This window comes from Mus caroli, unplaced genomic scaffold, assembly GCF_978045245.1.
Source record: "Mus caroli unplaced genomic scaffold, Mus_caroli_1 scaffold_11, whole genome shotgun sequence".
NCBI classification, from domain to species: domain Eukaryota; kingdom Metazoa; phylum Chordata; class Mammalia; order Rodentia; family Muridae; genus Mus; species Mus caroli.
In genome coordinates this window covers 99980527-99998239 of record NW_028227266.1, presented here as the reverse complement: position 1 = coordinate 99998239, position 17713 = coordinate 99980527, and the positions used below count along the sequence as shown (strand labels likewise).

At 39.1% G+C, this 17713-nt stretch overlaps 1 protein-coding gene and 1 non-coding gene across 2 annotated transcripts in view; one reads left to right on the top strand and one right to left on the bottom strand.

The window, feature by feature from the left end:
• Positions 1-17713, top strand: part of Ppp2r3a (protein phosphatase 2 regulatory subunit B''alpha) — a 133097-nt gene that overhangs the window by 9524 nt on the left and 105860 nt on the right. The window lies entirely within an intron of this gene.
• On the bottom strand, positions 16244-16370 carry LOC115032005 (small nucleolar RNA SNORA24). The gene has a single exon (XR_003837654.1). It is a non-coding gene; the product is annotated as a small nucleolar RNA SNORA24 (small nucleolar RNA).

Here is a 17713-nt window from a genome sequence, read left to right as displayed (position 1 = left end):
AGTGAGACCCTGTCACTGGAAAATTAAATTAAATTAAAAAAAAAAACCCTAACATAGAATAAACCAACCAAACAAGAAGAGGGAGACCACCAGGTGCTTCTTAGAAGTGGGGTGGAGGTGGCTAAGGGATGTACTGTACTTGCTGCCTCCTGACAACTTCGTGTTTATCTGGCAGATCTGCTTGGAACTCCTTGCCCATGATGAGTATCTGGATGCAAATAGAGGCTTATAGGTGCTGTACCACCTGGATTCGAGTATTAGAGGCAGTTGAGGGTCCCATGTAATAGGGAAAGTTCCAGCTTGATTTTGTTTGTTTGTTTATTTTATTTTATTTTATTTTTGGTTTTTTTGAGACAGGGTTTCTCTGTATAGCCCTGGCTGTCCTAGAACTCACTTTGAAGACCAGACTGGCCTCGAACTCAGAAATCCGCCTGCCTCTGCCTCCCGAGTGCTGGGATTAAAGGCGTGCACCACCACGCCCGGCTCTGTTTTTTATGTTGTGACCAAAGTGTACTTTTACCACACTGGCAATGGGATTTTACCATCTCATTCTGCTAGCAATGAAGGGTAGTAATCATAGGCTGCATTGTTTTAGGGGGAAAACCTTTTTAATGCCTTTTATTTAATTAGTTTTCTGCTATAACATCAAAAATACTATTGAATTTCAGTTTATGCTGTGTACTAATTAATTACATGGAGATATGAGAGTGAGTAAACTAGAATCTTATTTTTTATATTTTTATATGTTTTTCTCAAATTTAAATCTTTAATTCATTTGGATTTTTGTGAATAGTGTGGGGTACTATTTATTTGGCTATTTGGAATCATTTTATAGTGTTTTGATTTTACGACTCTGCTTAGTCGCACTTATCATTGTGTCCTTGCCATTGGTATTTACTTGGTTTAATTACCATGTTTACTTGTATACATACGCTCTATATAATTAGTGGTTTTAATTATTGTAATGCTTGTAAGTATGTGTGATGTACGTGTATGTATATATAACAACCCTGTCTATTCTCAACTTTCCTGTTCTCTAAGTCTTGACTCTATCCTCTGCCTTCATATTCTTCCCAGCATTTGGGATGGACTACATCATGTCTCCTCTTTGACTTTCAAAAATGAACTTTACTTTCATTTCTGCCTTCTCATGTGATCTCACTCTCATGTTTTCTCCAAATTGAATTCCATTGAATTTCAAAGTAAATAATTCCTTTTGGATTTATACTAAAGATGGTAGTTTAAATGTTTTCTTTGAGCGGTTTTGTTTAATTGGCTACTAACTACTCATTTTTTTATTTCGTTAGAGACAGGGCTTTATATAGTCCAGGCTAGCCTTGAACTTGTGTAGTAGAAGATAGCCTTGAACTTCTCATCCTCCCGCCTTCAGCTCCCAAATGCTGGGGTTATAGGTGCATGCCACCACACCAAGTTTTTAATCAGTGCTGGCGCTGGACCACAGGAGCCTCATGCATACTAGGCAGACACTTTACCAATTGAGTTACACCCTTATCCTATTAATTAATCTTGGCCTCCACAAGACCACAGTTTTTTGCCTGTAATTGTCTATTTGTAGGCACATGAGTACTTCATATGCTCATTTAGTAGACAAGCCCAGTTCCAAAAATGTACTAAGAATGTTACCTGTGATAAGACCTAGCTGAAGATATATTCAAGGCTGGACAAATAGGGGGCATCAATGGGACCAAGAAGTAGGATAACAAAGCTGTCTTTGGGACAGAAGCTAATCAATGAATTCTGTTAATGGTCACATGTAAGAACATGAAAAGTCAGCTCAAAGAATCTGGCATTTCTTCTTATTAGAAATCTTTCCACTAGGCCTTTGTTTCCTTCCTCTACTTCGCTGGGGAATCTGACAATTCATACATTCAAGAGATACTTTGGAATTTCTGTTTCATGCTGTGCACTGCCTACATGTTGGGGATATGATAGTGAGTAAACTGTAGTGGTTTCCTACTGCATACACTTCTGCTTCCCGACCCATCACCCCCTCCCCGAGAAAATATAGCAGCGGTGCCGATGCTTAGTAAATACTTTGTGAATAAATGGAATGTATTTTCTAAGTTTTTTTTTTTCTGGTCAGTGACTTTTGCACTGAATCTTCATTCTTGAATTTGTTTCTCCAAATTGAATTTCATATTTTACCCTTCCATTACGTTTCTTTAAATTGTATTTTCTTACCTTGCAATTTGCATTCTTTCACATTTAAAGCCTAATGCATTTTCTATTTCCCTCCTGTCGGCTTAATCTCACAGGCCACTTGTTTTTATTTTTTTAAATTAAGCTTTATGCTTGGCCTTATGGCATGTTTTACATGGCATACTATTTCTGGATATGATTCTATTTTTTTAATGTGCTCTTAATTATGTTCTAGTCAGTTTTATTGTTTTATAAGCTCTTTGTTTTAGTTATAATTACAAAGTTTGATAATATAGTGTGACATTCAAAAAGCATTTAGCATTATTCATCCTCTTAAAAGTCATAAGTTTTACTCGATTTATTTATTATGATTTTATTTTATTTAGCTGTTTTGTGTCATAGTCTTATTTCTTAATGACTTTGTTCAGTTTCAATTTTTGTGAAAAATGAAAGTGGAGTGTAAAGAGTTTGATCTTTGTAAGTTCTATCTGTTATAGATTCCCTGCTCCTGTTCATGCCTCCTCCTTCTTCCGCAGAGATCTTGAGGCCAATTCCTGCTGTGGACACTGAGAGACCTGGACTCTAGGAGATGCTGACCATCCATGTTCTTTTAGACTTAATGCAAGCATGATAAGGAAGAGAAGGGTTCACATTCTTATGCTTTCTTATTAATATTACCAAGTATTGGAGGGTTTCGTTTGGTTTTTATTTGTTTGCTTGCTTGTTTATTTTATCTTGAACTCAGTATCCTCATCGATTAGATAACACTGACTTTATTTTTGTCCTAACAATTTATTAGATGATCATTTCAATGTTCAGACCACTCCTAGTATATGTAAACATTCATGTACCATGAATTTTAATATATATATAAATTCATGGAATGATATTTTGGCCAACATTGGACTACCACATATGGAACATGGTCTTAAAAGATTATAGTGGAGCTAAAAAAAAAATTACCATTGTCTTATACACCCAGAGCTTTGGAAGAAAATGGGGGAAAAGGAAACTATATGAAAAGGAAAAATAACTGCCAAGAAAATTTACAGTAAGGGGTTTATTTAGACCTCAGCACAATTATTAAAAAGTTTGAAAATGGGATTAGAGAAATAGCTTGCAGCAGTAAACCCAAGTTTAGCTCCTACTGGCTCACAGACTCCTATAACTCTAGCTCCAGGGGTTCAACACATCTGCCATCTGTAGACATAAAACCTACCTGAATATATACAGATATGCATTTTTAAATAAAAATAGAATCTCTCAGAATCAGTCTCTCTCTGTTTTTCCTTCTCCCCTTTCCCCTCTCTCCTCCTCTCCCCTCTCCCTTCTTCTCTCTCCAAGTTTGAAAACAGCCAGTTGGTGGTGCATGCCTTTAACTTCAGCACTCAGGAGACAGGCAGGTGGATCTATGTGTTCAAGGCCAGTATGGTCTACAGGGCAAGTTCCAGGACAGCTAAGACTACACAAAGAAATGCTGTCTCAATAATAATAATAATAATAATAAAATAAAAGTTTGAAAACATGGACCCCCAACTAGAATAGATTTATGTTAATAGGAGAATTCATGAAGCATAATCTACTGCAAGCAAATCGACTAGGAAAAGGGAAACAGGTAAGCTGCCATGCACATATTTCTGAAAAGAAGAGTCCCAGGTAGTGATGGTGTGCATGAGATGACTCTCAATGGGCTCAGGTTTGAATGCTTGGTCCCCATTTAGTGGAAATGTTAGGGAAGGATCAGGAGGTATGGCCTTGTTGGAGCAAGTGTGCCACTTGGTTATGGCTGTAATGTTTCATAAGATACACCAATCCCAATTGTGCTCTCTTCTTCTTGCTTCTTGATCAAGATGTGAGCCCTAAGCTGCTGATCTAGCCAACTGTCACCATGCCCTCACTCCACCATCATAGACTCTAATCTGTTGGAACCATAAGCCCAACTAAACTTTTTTTTTAAGTTTGCCCTGGCCATGTTCTTACCACAGCAATACAAAAGTAACTAAGACAGACAGATTCTAGGAAGGATCCAGATGATGACGGCTTCGTGTGTATTATTACCTCAGACCACCTAATGGGGCAAGATGCAGAAGTGAAAGACAATGATGCTAATTCTGACTCTGTATAAGCCTCAAATAACAACAAAAAATATAAAACAATGTAAAAGATAAAAAAATACAAAGTTTCCTATTGTTTCTTAATAGCACATATTGTACAAAATAATGGGCTTCATTGTGATATTTTCATACAAGCATATAATGTAATTTGATCATATTTGCACTCTTCCATTTTTTTTTCTTTGCCTCACTCTGGTCTCCCTCCAGTTTTGTAATAGTTCTCTTTTACTTTCATATTGTCCTTGTTTTTTCTCTAGGTCCCCCTTATAGTAGGCATGTGAGATGCTAACCTTTCTGAATCCAGCTTATTTCACTTACCATTTCCACTCATTTTCTTTCAAAAGACATGGTTTTGTTCATCTTCCTAGCTAAATAAATGCCTTGTTGCATCAGTTTGGATGGCTCTGTGCTTTTATACTTGACTTTGCTTATGTGGTAATTATATTTATTGATTTGCATATAATAAACCTCTTTTTAATCTCTGAATGTAGCCAATTTGATCTTAATGGATGATTTTTTAAATTTATTGTTGAATTTGATTCTTGAGTATTAATGATTTTGTGTCTATATTCATTGAGGAAAATTAAAGCTTTATCCTTTTTACCCCTTTGCTGTATCGGTGTAATATTGGATTCATAGGATGAATTTTGAAGGGTTACCTCTATGTTTTATGGAAGAATTTGAGACTCATTTGTGTTCTTTGAAAGTCTGGTAAAAATCAGCAGTGAATCTAATCTGTCTAAGACTTGAACTTACAGTTGTGCAGTGTGTCTGTTTTTAAGCTGAGTCTCATGGAAGTCAAAGTTTAAAAGGTAAATAAGCCACATAAGCTAAGGTTAATTTGTTTTAAAGAGTTTTTTAAAAATATAAATTTACTGTAGCCTAAGTACAATCTTCATAAAGTCTATGAACAAGCCCAGAAGCTGCACATTCACTGCCTCACTGAGAGAAACGTCTAGTCCTGTAAGTTCCATTTGTGGTAAATGCCTATATCTTTTCCATTTAGATATACATATTCTCACTGTTATATTATGTTCTTTTTCTGATTGCTGTGACCAAATGCTGGACAGGAAGCAACTTACAAGAAGAGCCATTTTGGCTTACAGTTTGTGAAGATATAGTCCATCACAGCAGGGAAGGCATGGTGGCAGTAGCTTGAGAAAGCCAGCCTCATTGAGTCCACCATCAGGAAGGAGAGATAAGTGGATGCGGATGCTCAGCTGGCTTTCTCCTCTTTATTTAGTTTCTGACTCCAGCCTATGGGACAGTGCTACCTACATTCAGGGTAGATCCTAACTTTTCTGTAAGGAAACTCCCTGAGAGGCATATCCAGAAGTATGTTTCCATGTAATTCTGAGTCCCATCAAGTTGACAATAAAGTTTAACTACCACATACTATAACTTCCAGCAATATTCAGTACAGTAACAAGGTCTATAGGCTTATAGCCTTGGAGCTAGATTGTATCATATAACCTCAATGCCTAATAAACTCTACCTTCTAGATTTATCTAAGTATGTTCAATGATAGTTATATAGCAGTTTTTCGAACATGTCCCTCCTTGTCCTTAATATACGATATAAATGATTATATAATAACATTAATATTCCTTTTGAGGGCCTGATTAAAATGGGGAGTCAACATAGCATACCCTGTTTTTGCTGTTTGGTCATTGTTATTTTTCTTTATATTTTTTAACAAAAGCTTGGGGAAGAGTTAGGGTCTTATTATATAGTCAAGACTAGCCTCAAATTCAAGATAGCCTTGCTGGGTGCTGGGTGCTGGAAATCCAGGCATGTCCACTCCTGGCTTTGCTTCCTGTCATCAGTTGATGTTGGTAGCATGAATTCCTGCAGAGGGCCTACTCTACCAGTGTTCCCTCAACTTTGCCAGAAGATATCTATAGAAGAATTACCTTGCATTAGGATGCATTAGGGAATTCTTTAAAGGCTTAGTTTATTTATAATTAGGGAGTGGTGGTGAGTATGTATGTGTGGGCACAGCTGTCACAGAGGCTAGTGGTATCAGATCTCCTAGAGCTAGAATTACAGGTGTTTGTGAGCCACTTGATGAGAGTGCTGAGACCCAAACTTCACAGCAGTACATTCCCTTAACTGCTAAGATATCTTTCTAGCCCCAATAGGGAATTAAGCAAACAAAGAGCCAGGTATGGTAGTGCATACCTTCCATTACTCAGAAGGTAGAGGCAGGCAGACTGAGCTGGCCTGTAAGTTTGAGGCTAGCCTGATCTATATAGTGAGACCCTGTCTTAAAATCCAAAATAACAACAAAGATGCAACTTCAGATGTAGGTACTAAACTTTAACTCTTAGATGGCCGGCGTGATAGGGGTGTGATCAAGAGTGGCTCAGATAGGCTAGAGAGAACAAGATCAATGTTACTGTGTAGAAACAGTCAAGAAATGAAGAGGTCATGCTATCAGACAGGCTTTTTTTGATGTTGAAATCTATAAGAATTGTGACAGAAATAGTATTGAGTGATAGTGAGCCAGAATCTAAAATTACCAAGGAATGAAAAAAGATGACCTTGAAGAGCCATAAGTGACCGCAGTAGGAAAGGTAGTAGGGGAATGGAGCCTGACCGTATGTGACCCAGGCAGGGGATTTTTGTACAGGGCAAAGAGAGAGTATTCTGTAATTAGCAGTGTGGAATAAGAAGGGCACTAATCAGTCCTCCTGCATGTTTGAGGAGTGTGAGTCTTCCTCTACAAGGACTGCAGTGAAAGCCACATCCTTACAGGGTGTCGTGTTTGAGATTAAATATGAAGACAGAGAGCTTCTGAGACGTGGCCAAGAGTAGGAGGATTTTGGTGCCAGCCACGGGAGTTCCATAGAGCTCAGAAGGATTAAAGTTTCAGGAGATATGCAAGGTAGACATTTAGATTCCATCTTCACTCATCAGCATATTTCCTTTCTATACATTGTCACTTCATGAGCCTCTCAATTCAGCTGCATTGCATGGCTTAAATCATAGATAGGGCCAGTTAGACCTAATTCTTTGCCTGATCCATCCCTATAAAACCATCTTTTTTATTATGCTTTACATAAACTTCCAGAAAACTTTTTGAAGCCATTTTCTATTTTTTAATGGTAATTTTTCTTTTCTTTCTCTCTCTTTTCAAACATATCACCATATTTCTGTCTCCATAATTCCAGGAGTAGGGACAGAGTGTGACTTAACAGTTGACAACACTGATGACCACCTCTGCCATTTCTCAGTACTTACTTAACATTCTGATGAGTTGGTCAGTTCCTCCTTGAAACACCTTCTTCACTTGGCCTTTAGGATACTTTTCAATAATTGAGAAGGATGTAAGAGTTTTACCTGATTTCTGTGCTGGTGTTTTCATTCTTGCTAAAATATTCAGGTTAACCTACCATGGATTCATTCATACTAGAAGATATAGACATCTGAGTCAGAGATGAAATACATTTATTATAGTTTGTCTCTAGCCACATCTCAGTCTCTTCCGATGATTCCTCATCCCCAAACAGTCTCAATGTATAGTGCTGGCTGGCCTGGAGCTCACTATATATAGACTGGGGCAGCCTTGAACTCACAAATATCCATTTGCCAAATCTTCAGCCCCTAGTCCTCTCCTTAATCTACATCTCAATTCTGTCAGGAATTGAACACCCTTTCATAGAACCGATGTCCAATATGGAACCACTGACCTTACATGCCACCACCACTTCCCTTCCCACAACAAATCTGTTCTTTCTGTGGTCTTCCAAGCGTAGCTAACCTCTGTTCACATCTTCTAGTTATTCAGGTAAAACAAAACAAAGCACACCTTTCGAGTTGTGTTTAATTTTGTCTATACATGTGTGTATTGTGTGCCATACACACACCTGATACACAGAAGCTCTAGAGCACTGTGTCCTCTAGAGCTGGAGCTACAGAACATCATGAGCTACCATGTGGGTGCTGGAAATTTGAACTTAGGTCATGAGGAAGAACAGCCAGTTATTTTAACTGTTGAGCCATCTCTCCAGCCCCTCTAAAGACTCATTTTTTACCTTTTCCACAAAATCTGCACATCTGTCTCATTGTCTCTACTTTCAAAATACATCTAGAACCTTAACCTTCCTTTAACCCTTTTTCTCCTACCTGGTCCAAACCAGCATCATTTTTGCCTAGATTGTTCAGGAAACCTCTTTCTGGTTCTCCATTTTCTTTTCCTCATGTTCTTTGTAGTTTGTTCTCATCATGATATGCAGAATTATTTTGTTAAAAAGTGAGGAAAGCGTGTCCTTCCTCTGCTCAGAACTCCTCAGTGGCATCGCATCTCAGGGAAGAGTCACACTCGGACTCATGTCACTTTGCTAAAATGTAAGCCCCCGTCTCGAAAACCAAGCAGCCCTGCACTGAAATCCGAGCACTCTTGAGACCTGAGCAGGAGGATCATAAGTTGAGGCAGTCTGGGACACACAAGACTCTTTCTCCTAAACAAAAAGAATAGTACTGGCAAGACAATTCCCTCTATAAAAAATGTTTGCTGAGCAAACCTGATGATATGAGTTTAATCTATAGATCCTATGGATCTATAGATTCTGGAAGGAGAGAGTTGACTCCTAAAAATTATCTTCTCATTTCCATGTGCTCTCCTTGGCACACAGCCGAATTCATTCATATTCATGTTCATATTCCTTCCCCCCCCCTCATACTCACAAAATGATGATGATGATGATGGGAGGAGCAGGAAGAGAAATAGGCCCCAAAGAAATCATCATCAGGGTCCATGAAGGACTAAATAAATACACATTGAATGAATTAATATCTAGTCTTTTTGTCTCATTTCCTTCATTACATAAATTCCTACAAATGGAGAAAAGCTGGGATTTTTTTCTAGAGTGCTCTGAACATTGTATATACTAATATAAATTGGTATTTTTAAATGTACTTAAGTTCTTAGTGACTCAGGGTATAATTTAGTGGTAAAGCACTTTCCTGGTATTTGCAAGTTTCTAAATTTTGTTCTCAGCCCCTATTTAAAGGAACAATAAATCTCTTTTTACTTTATGACCAGAATTTGTGGTTGTAGAGGGATATTGAAAGGCACTGGATCTAAAGATAAAGAATTGTTCAGATCTGGCTCGTAAGTTTGTCACTTATGCCCTGTTCTATGATCTTTCCTAGGAAGATGTGAACAATGTCTGTCACCTCAGGTAGGACACCAACTGCAGACCAAAGACACAGTTTCACCCACGTTGAGTGAAGCAGTTAGTTTTCAGGGCTACTTAAAGAGCATGGAGATGGCTCCTCGGGAGCACTCGTGATTGGCTCAGAGCTGCTGTCTCTGCAAAGCCAGGTCTAGTGGGCAGTGACTCAAAAGTTTCCTTCCTGCAGTTCACTCGGGACCTCCCAGGCAACTTGATGTGTTGTGGAGTCTCCGCCAGGCTGCAGTCTGTGCTGTGGAAGAGACAGCACCTTGGCAAGGAGGCTCTTCTGAGTCTGCTGAGTTTAAAGAGCTTGCTGAGAGTCAAAGTGGTGTTTACTTCTTTTTTTTTTTTCTTTTTCCAATTTTTTATTAGGTATTTTCTTCATTTACATTTCAAATGCTATCCCAAAAGTCCCCTATACCCTTTCCCCCTGCTCCCCTACCCACCCATGCCCACTTCTTGGCCCTGGCGTTCCCCTGTACTAGGGCATGGGCATATAAAGTTTGCAAGACCAAGGGGCCTTCTTCCCAATGATGGCCGGCTAGGCCATCTTCTGCTACATATGCAGCTAGAGACACAAGCTCTGGGGCTAATATCCACTTATCAGTGAGTACTTATCATGTGAATCACTGACTTCTCTTCCAGAGGTCCTGAGTTCAATTCCCAGCAACCACATGGTGGCTCACAACTACCTGTAATGTTGTTTACTTCTTGAACCTTTTAAATTTCATTCAGGTCCCCAATCTTCTGTTTGTTTGGGTTTTTTTGTTTTTATTTTTGTTTTTGTTTTGCTTTGCTTTGCTTTTTTGGGTTTCTCTGTGTAGCCTTGGCTGTCCTGGAACTCACTCTGTAGACCAGGCTGGCCTTGAACGCTGAAATCCGACTGCTTCTGCCTTCCAAGTGCTGGGATTAAAGGCGTGCACCATTACTGCCCAACTCAGGTCCCCAATCTTAACCCTTCCACTGAGAGGGGATATTTCAGTTTAGAAGAAATAAGTACACTATACCTTGAGCTACCTTCATTCATAACCTCCTTGGCTTGCTTCTGGAGCCTACTGAGGTGTACATAAAGTGGCAGACCTGTGTAAATCTGAATTTAACTCCTTTCCCATCAACTTCCAGCAAGAGTTTTGTGATACCTGCCTGACCCAGCTTTACCCTTTCGTCCCTAGAGGCCAAAATATTTGAATGGTACCAAACACTGTGCAGAAGATACTGTCTGCCTTGTTCCCTCTCTTCACCTAGCACCTCTCCTGCTGTCCTGCAGCCAACTGCTTCTATTCTGCTCCAGCACTGGGTGTGGCAGTCCCTGTTTGGGGCTGGCTTCCATGACTTAAAGGTTAGACATCCCCTTCTTCCAGACCCCACTGTGGTAGTGTAGCAATGCATCCTGATCTGACCTGAGTATCTGACCTGTAGCAGCATCAAATGCTTGTTAACTTTAAAGCATAACCATTACTCTAGAGTGTCTAAAACTATTAACTGCCTATTCTTGTATAATGTCCGAGACAAATGTTTTTGATATTTCAGAATATATAATAATGGGGTTTGTGGTGTGATAGATGTTTAATCTAGGGTCTCACACATGCTAGGAAAATTGTCTACCACTGAGCTAGCTGTATCCCTAACTTTAGTATTTGTTTGCTGGAAACTAACTGTTTAATACCAAATTTGCTTTTAAAAAAATTATATATGGGGGAGGGTTCCCCCATGTTTCTGTGTCCACCGTGTGCACACTTCATGCCTATAAAGGCCAGAAGAGGGGCATCAGATTGCCTAGAATTGCACTTACAGACCAATAGTGTGAACCACTATATAAGTGCTGGCAAGTGAACCCAGGCTCACACTGGAAGAGCAGCCACTGCTCTTAACCACTCAGCTATCTCTTCAGCCCTTCAAATTTTCTTTCTGGAGGCAGTAGCTTTATAAATGGTATGCATTAAAAATGAATTGTCAGTTCATTATGCTTCAAATAATATCCGATAAACACATTTTTTTCCTAATTCAAACCAAGAAAAGCAGTTTCTGCTTTTCTCTTATTCCCTGGACCCCAGAACCATTTTATATATTGTTTTCCCAAGAAGAGAAGCTGTGGTCTCAGTGAGGGGAAATGGCTTGACCACACTGGCAGATTGGGTTGGTACAGAAGCAGATGCTGTACAAGCAGCCCTACGTTTTCCAGCTTAACACAGAGAAGAGGGGTTATTCAGTTGCATCATTTCTCCCTGCTTCTATTCTTTCCAGTTACTCCCATATCCCTTACTACCTCTCAAATTCATAGAGGGAGGGAGGGAGGGAAGGAGAAAGAGAGGGAAGGAGAGGGAGAGGGGGAAATGAATGACAACCTGCTAAGTCAATTTAGTGTTTCTTATACGTATATGTGAATGTTTTCAGGACTGAGCACTTGGTACTGGATAACAAATGAGAGGCTCATCCTTGGGGAGACTAATTCTTCCTCTCTCACAAGTCATCACTTGCCTGGGGTTCTTTTTTTTTTTTTTTCTTTAACTATTTTTATTTCATGTGCACTTGTGTTTTGCCTGCATGTATGTTTGTGATAGGCTGTCAGATCACCTGAATTTGTAGTTACAGTTGTGAGCTGCCATGTGGGACTGAGAATAGAGCCTAGGTCCTCTGGTAGGTAAAGTCAGAGTTTAAGCCATCTCTCCAGGTCCTTGCCTGTAGTTCTTTGTCTAGGGGTGGGGCTATGCAAGACCTCCCCCTTTCGGTTAGCAAGTCTACTGATGGTAAGTATAAGTTTTGGTGGCATATACCTTTAATTCCAGCATCAGGGAGGCAGAAACAGGCTGATCTTTGTGAGTTCAAGACCAGCTTGGTCTTAATAGCAAGTTCCAGGACTGCCAGGGCTACATGGAGAGTACTTATCTTAAACAGTAACAAAAGAATAGTAAAATAAAACAAGAGAAAGATTTTAAGCACCTCCTACCTCATGTTTATTCAAATTATTTCATCTATTGAAATATTCTTATAATAAACTTTATATTTTCTTCATTGAAACATTTTTTTAAACTCAAAGTATTATTTGTTTATACTTATATATATATTTTCTTAGAACATAAGAAAATCTCTTATGAAATGATTTCTCTTTTTCAGTTTATTTTCTCAACTATTTAAAACTGAATGCAGTAAATAAAATATTCCAGGCCTCTTCCCCTGTTTCCCCTACTAAGTAGTTCTATAGTACCTGTTCTCTATTCTTCCAAACTGTTGTCTTGGAAGCAGTTTCCATCCTGAGTCATCAGCCAAAATCCCCTCTGTTTTCCAGGCAAAGCAATAGTTTCATTATTTTTAAATGACTCATTACTTCTGAGTCATCATACCTCTGGACTCTCTAAAATAAAGAGTTTTAAGGAACACCCTTTATTCTACAGTTCTCTTCAGACCCTTTAAATGACTTATTTTGAGTGACATGGAAATTCACCCAGTTCCACTGTTTTCAATCTGTTGTTCATTTCTTCTTGAACCCTTTCACTGACCGAGATAAACAATGGAATGTCTTTACCTCATATTCTCTGCTCCAGATGTTTCCTGAAGTGGAACAATATGTGTAATACCTTTTTCTGTTTTCCATCATTACATTATGGTTCTTAAGGTTTTACTAATGTCCCAGATTTCTTTATGAAATAAAGCAGAAACATCCATAAAAGGTAAAGCTCTAAAAATCCTTTTAATTTCTATAACTTGTTTCCAATGTTATTTGAATATTTCATATAAAGTATCAATTCTAAATTTTTTTAAATGACAAATTTTACTTTTATCTGGGTCTACTCCTTGGAGTCATTCACTATCAACTTTTTCTTTACTATTTTAATTTATCTCCATATTTCTAAGTGTTTCCTGGCTACTAATTCATCACGTGTTAATTTTAAATGTTCACTTTGAACTTCAGCTCTCACCCTTTCGCGACATTAACAAAATAATAAAGGTTATATGTTCACAGTAGATACAGGAAATATATTTGACAAATTTAGATACACATAACAGTATATATGGTTACTTAGTTTTTGTTGTTTGTTGTTGTTTGCTTGTTTGTTTCATCAAATCACCAACATAACTCAATGAGGGAAAAATACATCTTTTTTAATGGTAATAGGATAAGACTTCTTGGCCTTGTGTACTAGCCAAGCATTGTACTAAGTTGCACATCTAGCCACGGGGATCAATATTTGGAACAAATGATGTTGACTGATTGTTAAACTTGACCGTATTAAAAAATTAATTACATAAAAGTTAGGTCAGGGGCTGGAGAGATAGCTCAGCAGTTAAGCTTGCTGGCTGCTCTTCCAAAGGACGAGCACCCATATGGTAGCTCACAACTGTCTATATCTCCAGTACCGGGGATCTGATACCATCAAACACGTACAAGTTACATAAAATAAAAATAAATTTAAAAAAATGGCCAAAGCACCTGCAGTGTCTATGAAAAGAAACTGCGGCCACATGCTCCAGCCCAAGGCTGCAGGCACCTTGCTGTGGACTCGTCAGCATCCTGAGTCCACACTACCGTGGGGCCATAAACAAGATAAAACAGCTTCTTAAAGACAAGTTGGCATTTGAGTTAGGGGCAGTAACAGCCTCTCTTATAGCCTGGTGTAGACAAAGACAAGGAGAATCTGATGGAGGAAGTTAAGATAGTTGGAGAACTTTCCAGAGAGAAATAGAAAAAGGGAAAAAGTTGTCTGTCTGGAAGGAATTCTTAAAGAGACAAGTGAAAAGGAGAGTGACTTTCCAGACTCTGGAAGAGACTAACAAGGGGGATGGTATATCTTCAGATCTCAAGAGGTCAGAATGTCAGCTCACAGCTCCATGGGACTTACCTGGTCCTACTGTCATTGATGTGGACACTTCAGTACCAGAAATTGACTGGAAGCTCAAAGGGAAACCAGGGCAGTTTGGGATTTCTGACCAGGTCCTGTGCGTGAAGATTCTAGGGAGAGACCTGGGCCAGAAACACAGCTAGCTCTTCTGGGGTCTCCCCTCTGCACAGCCAGCCCATTGTAGCCACTCTCCTGATCCCTGTGTCCCCAGTCCAGAGTTGTCCTCATGTTACATGCATACCCTGAGTAACTTCTTAGAGCTGCATCTCCCTGTGCCTGCATCTCTCTGTTGACTGTGTTCACACTTTATCCAGTCACCATCTTTGGATGTTCAGAAGGTACCTTCCCATATAATATACCACAGTAACCATGAAGCCCTTTTTATCTTTTCTATGCCCTCCTTGTTTTAGAGCTCATGCTCTTCCTGTTTTCTGCTATGCTTCCCTCCCATTGCCTCATGAACTGTGAATATCCTAGGAATCATTATGGATTATTCGGCATCATTCTCCTGATGCCTGCACCAAGGGGAAAATGTTTTATGAAGGAATTAGAGCAATAGCATTTATTGTACAGTTCCTGCATCCAAGGTGTTCTAGCCTAGCAGGAGTGAGATACCCTAATCTTAATCCCAGCACTGAAAAAAGTAGGAAACAGCATAAATATATTTTATTAAGTATTTGGGTAAACAAAAAGTAGTGTGATACTACTCATCAACAATAAGGGATGCTTAGTCCTACATAATAATGTGAAATACTAAGAGAAGCTAGTCTATATACTTATCCATTATTTCTTACACTGTGTCTCAAATAGTAAACTGCTGGGTTTAAAGATGTACATACTTGTGCACATGTACTTAAAAAAAAAAACTTACTCTTTCTGAATTTCACATCATGCACCCCAATCCCCATCCTTTGGTATCCGCCCTCTGCCCTTGCAATGCCTCCCCCCCCAACCCCCCACATACGCACATACATACACATGCAAGAGAAAAGAAAGAAAGGAACAAAATTTTAAAAACTCTTGCTGTGGAAGCAAGCTTCAGTGTGTCTCAGCATACCATTTTGTCCAAATATCTTTATTTGCAAATGTTCATTACAATGAGTCCTTGGTCTGTTTCAAGTCCTCTGGCTTCTGCTACACTGTCAATACTGATTGGATCCTCACCAGGACTCCTCTGGAATATCCTGTTGTTACTCTGTGTCACAGAGGTCCTGCAGCTTTGGTTCTGCAGGACAAGCCCCTTCACACACTCTAGCAGTTCATAGATGGGGTAGATGTTGGAATGGGCCAACTCAAAGCCCTGGATCTGGGCCTGGAAGATAGCTGAGTTGATTAGCCCACCAACTTTCTTGTACCCACAACACCTGACCAGCTCTCCTGCACTGCTGCCCCGTCTCCCTAACTCAGCCAATAGGTAGGACCAGCTCTCCTATTCTCATCTCCTCTGGGGCCAGCTCACTCCCCCATCCCCCACCCCTACCTCTGCCCCTGCCACTAGTGCCATCTCTACTGTGCTGCCCATGCATGATGGGGTGCCTGCTCTCCTGAGTGCTGCAGCCAATGAGGGGCAGGACCAGCTCTGCTCAGCCCTTCAGCATCAACATTGTCTCAGGCAACAGCCCAGCCCAGAGATGTCCACATACACATGTACTTTTAAAGGTTTTTAGATTCCTAGAACTAATCTCTCTTCCAGAAAGCTGACAAATGAATACTTCTATGATCAGAGTGAGAGAGGGATTAGCATTCTACATGTTGATTTGGTAGAGCTAGATACATTGTGTTAATCTTTACTTCCTTGATCACTGATGAGCCTGGGCATTTTTTCATTTACTTATGAGGCATCTATTTATTGTCCATTAGTAAAGAACTATATTTTTCCTAGAAACAGTTGAATAATAGTTTAGAAAAGTATGCCTAATAACCCAGCATCACACAGGATTTTAACAGTGAAGAATATTGTTTGTGAAGGTCAGAATCTGATGCCAACTGAATGGTGGAAGTTTTGTCAATAAACAAGAATACGCTCTTCCATGACTAAGAAAGTAAAATATTCTTAAGTGACAAACGTAACATTGGAAAAGAGATCTTCATTTGTCGGGGTTTCTGGTTGAGATGTGTGGCTTCAGAAAGTATTATGAGGTGCTTCAGGGCAGGAGGGATAACACAGTTTCCTATCTTGAATGTATTGGTAGTTACAGAAAAAAGGGAGTAGGTATGTGGCAAACTGATGACAGTTCTGTAGCTCACAGTAGTGGTATCACTTTCCTGGTGTGGGTCACTGGTACAGTAAAGTGCACCATTCTTACTGGGGAGACTGGGCAGGTGTCACAGGGACTCCATGTACTACCTTTCCAACTTCTGTATGGATAACCCACTTCTTTCATTATCCTAGCCACATTTGACGTATCCTCATATGGCAACCTACAGCCACATCAGCAAGCGTAGGATAATATGCATTAACTTAGGAAGTTTTCTTGAATAATATATATTCTTTGATTTATTTCAAATTCTAGTATAACATGAATTCTTTCATGTTACTTTATTAACCAATTGTTTGATTATTCAGGCCTAAGGAAAACATTTTGTGTATTTCTGAAATTTCACAGGAAAAAAAAATTGTTGTTGTGTTGTACTGGTTAAAGAATTAATTTGACATGTTTTAATATATATCAGGTATTTAAATTTTCCAGTACTCATATATTTTATTAATATAAATTCATTATAATATTAGAAAACAGTCCTGAAATATCCTGTATAGTTAGTTATCCGATAGCTTCTCAACGTTATTAGTTACTTCCCCCTGTATCCTTATTTAGCATTCTTTAAAATCTTAGCTCGAGAGCTAGGTACTGCACACCTATAATCCCAGCACTTGGGAGGTTGAAGCTAGCTTAAGCTATATAGTACCAGGCCATCCAGGGTTATATAGTCAGAACCTTTCTCAGTTCCCCTCAAAAGTAAACATTAGGTTTCTAAAAAGGTATAACTTCTTCATGCTTGACACTATTTCTTTTAAAATTTCATTTCTATTTATGTGTATGCATGTGACCGTGTGAGCATATGCCATGTATGTATAGGTGTTCCCAGAGGCCAATAGAGGGCATCATATCCTCTAGAACTAGGGTTACAGGCAGCTGTGAGCTGTCTGATGTGGTTGCTGGAACTGAACTCAGGTTCTCTGGAAGAACAGCAAGTGCTCTTAACCACTGAGTTATTTTGTCCAGACTTAATGCTATTTCTGTACTTTGTGTTTGGGTTGTTCTGCTGCATGTCTTTTTTAAAGGTAATTTCTTCCATTGCTGTGTTTAACTTTTGTTCCTAACACATTTTATGGTTGGGCTACTTTATAGTTTTACTTGATTACTGAACACATCTGTACTGTGGAACTTCTTTTTTTTTTTTTTTTTTAACATTTTCCTAA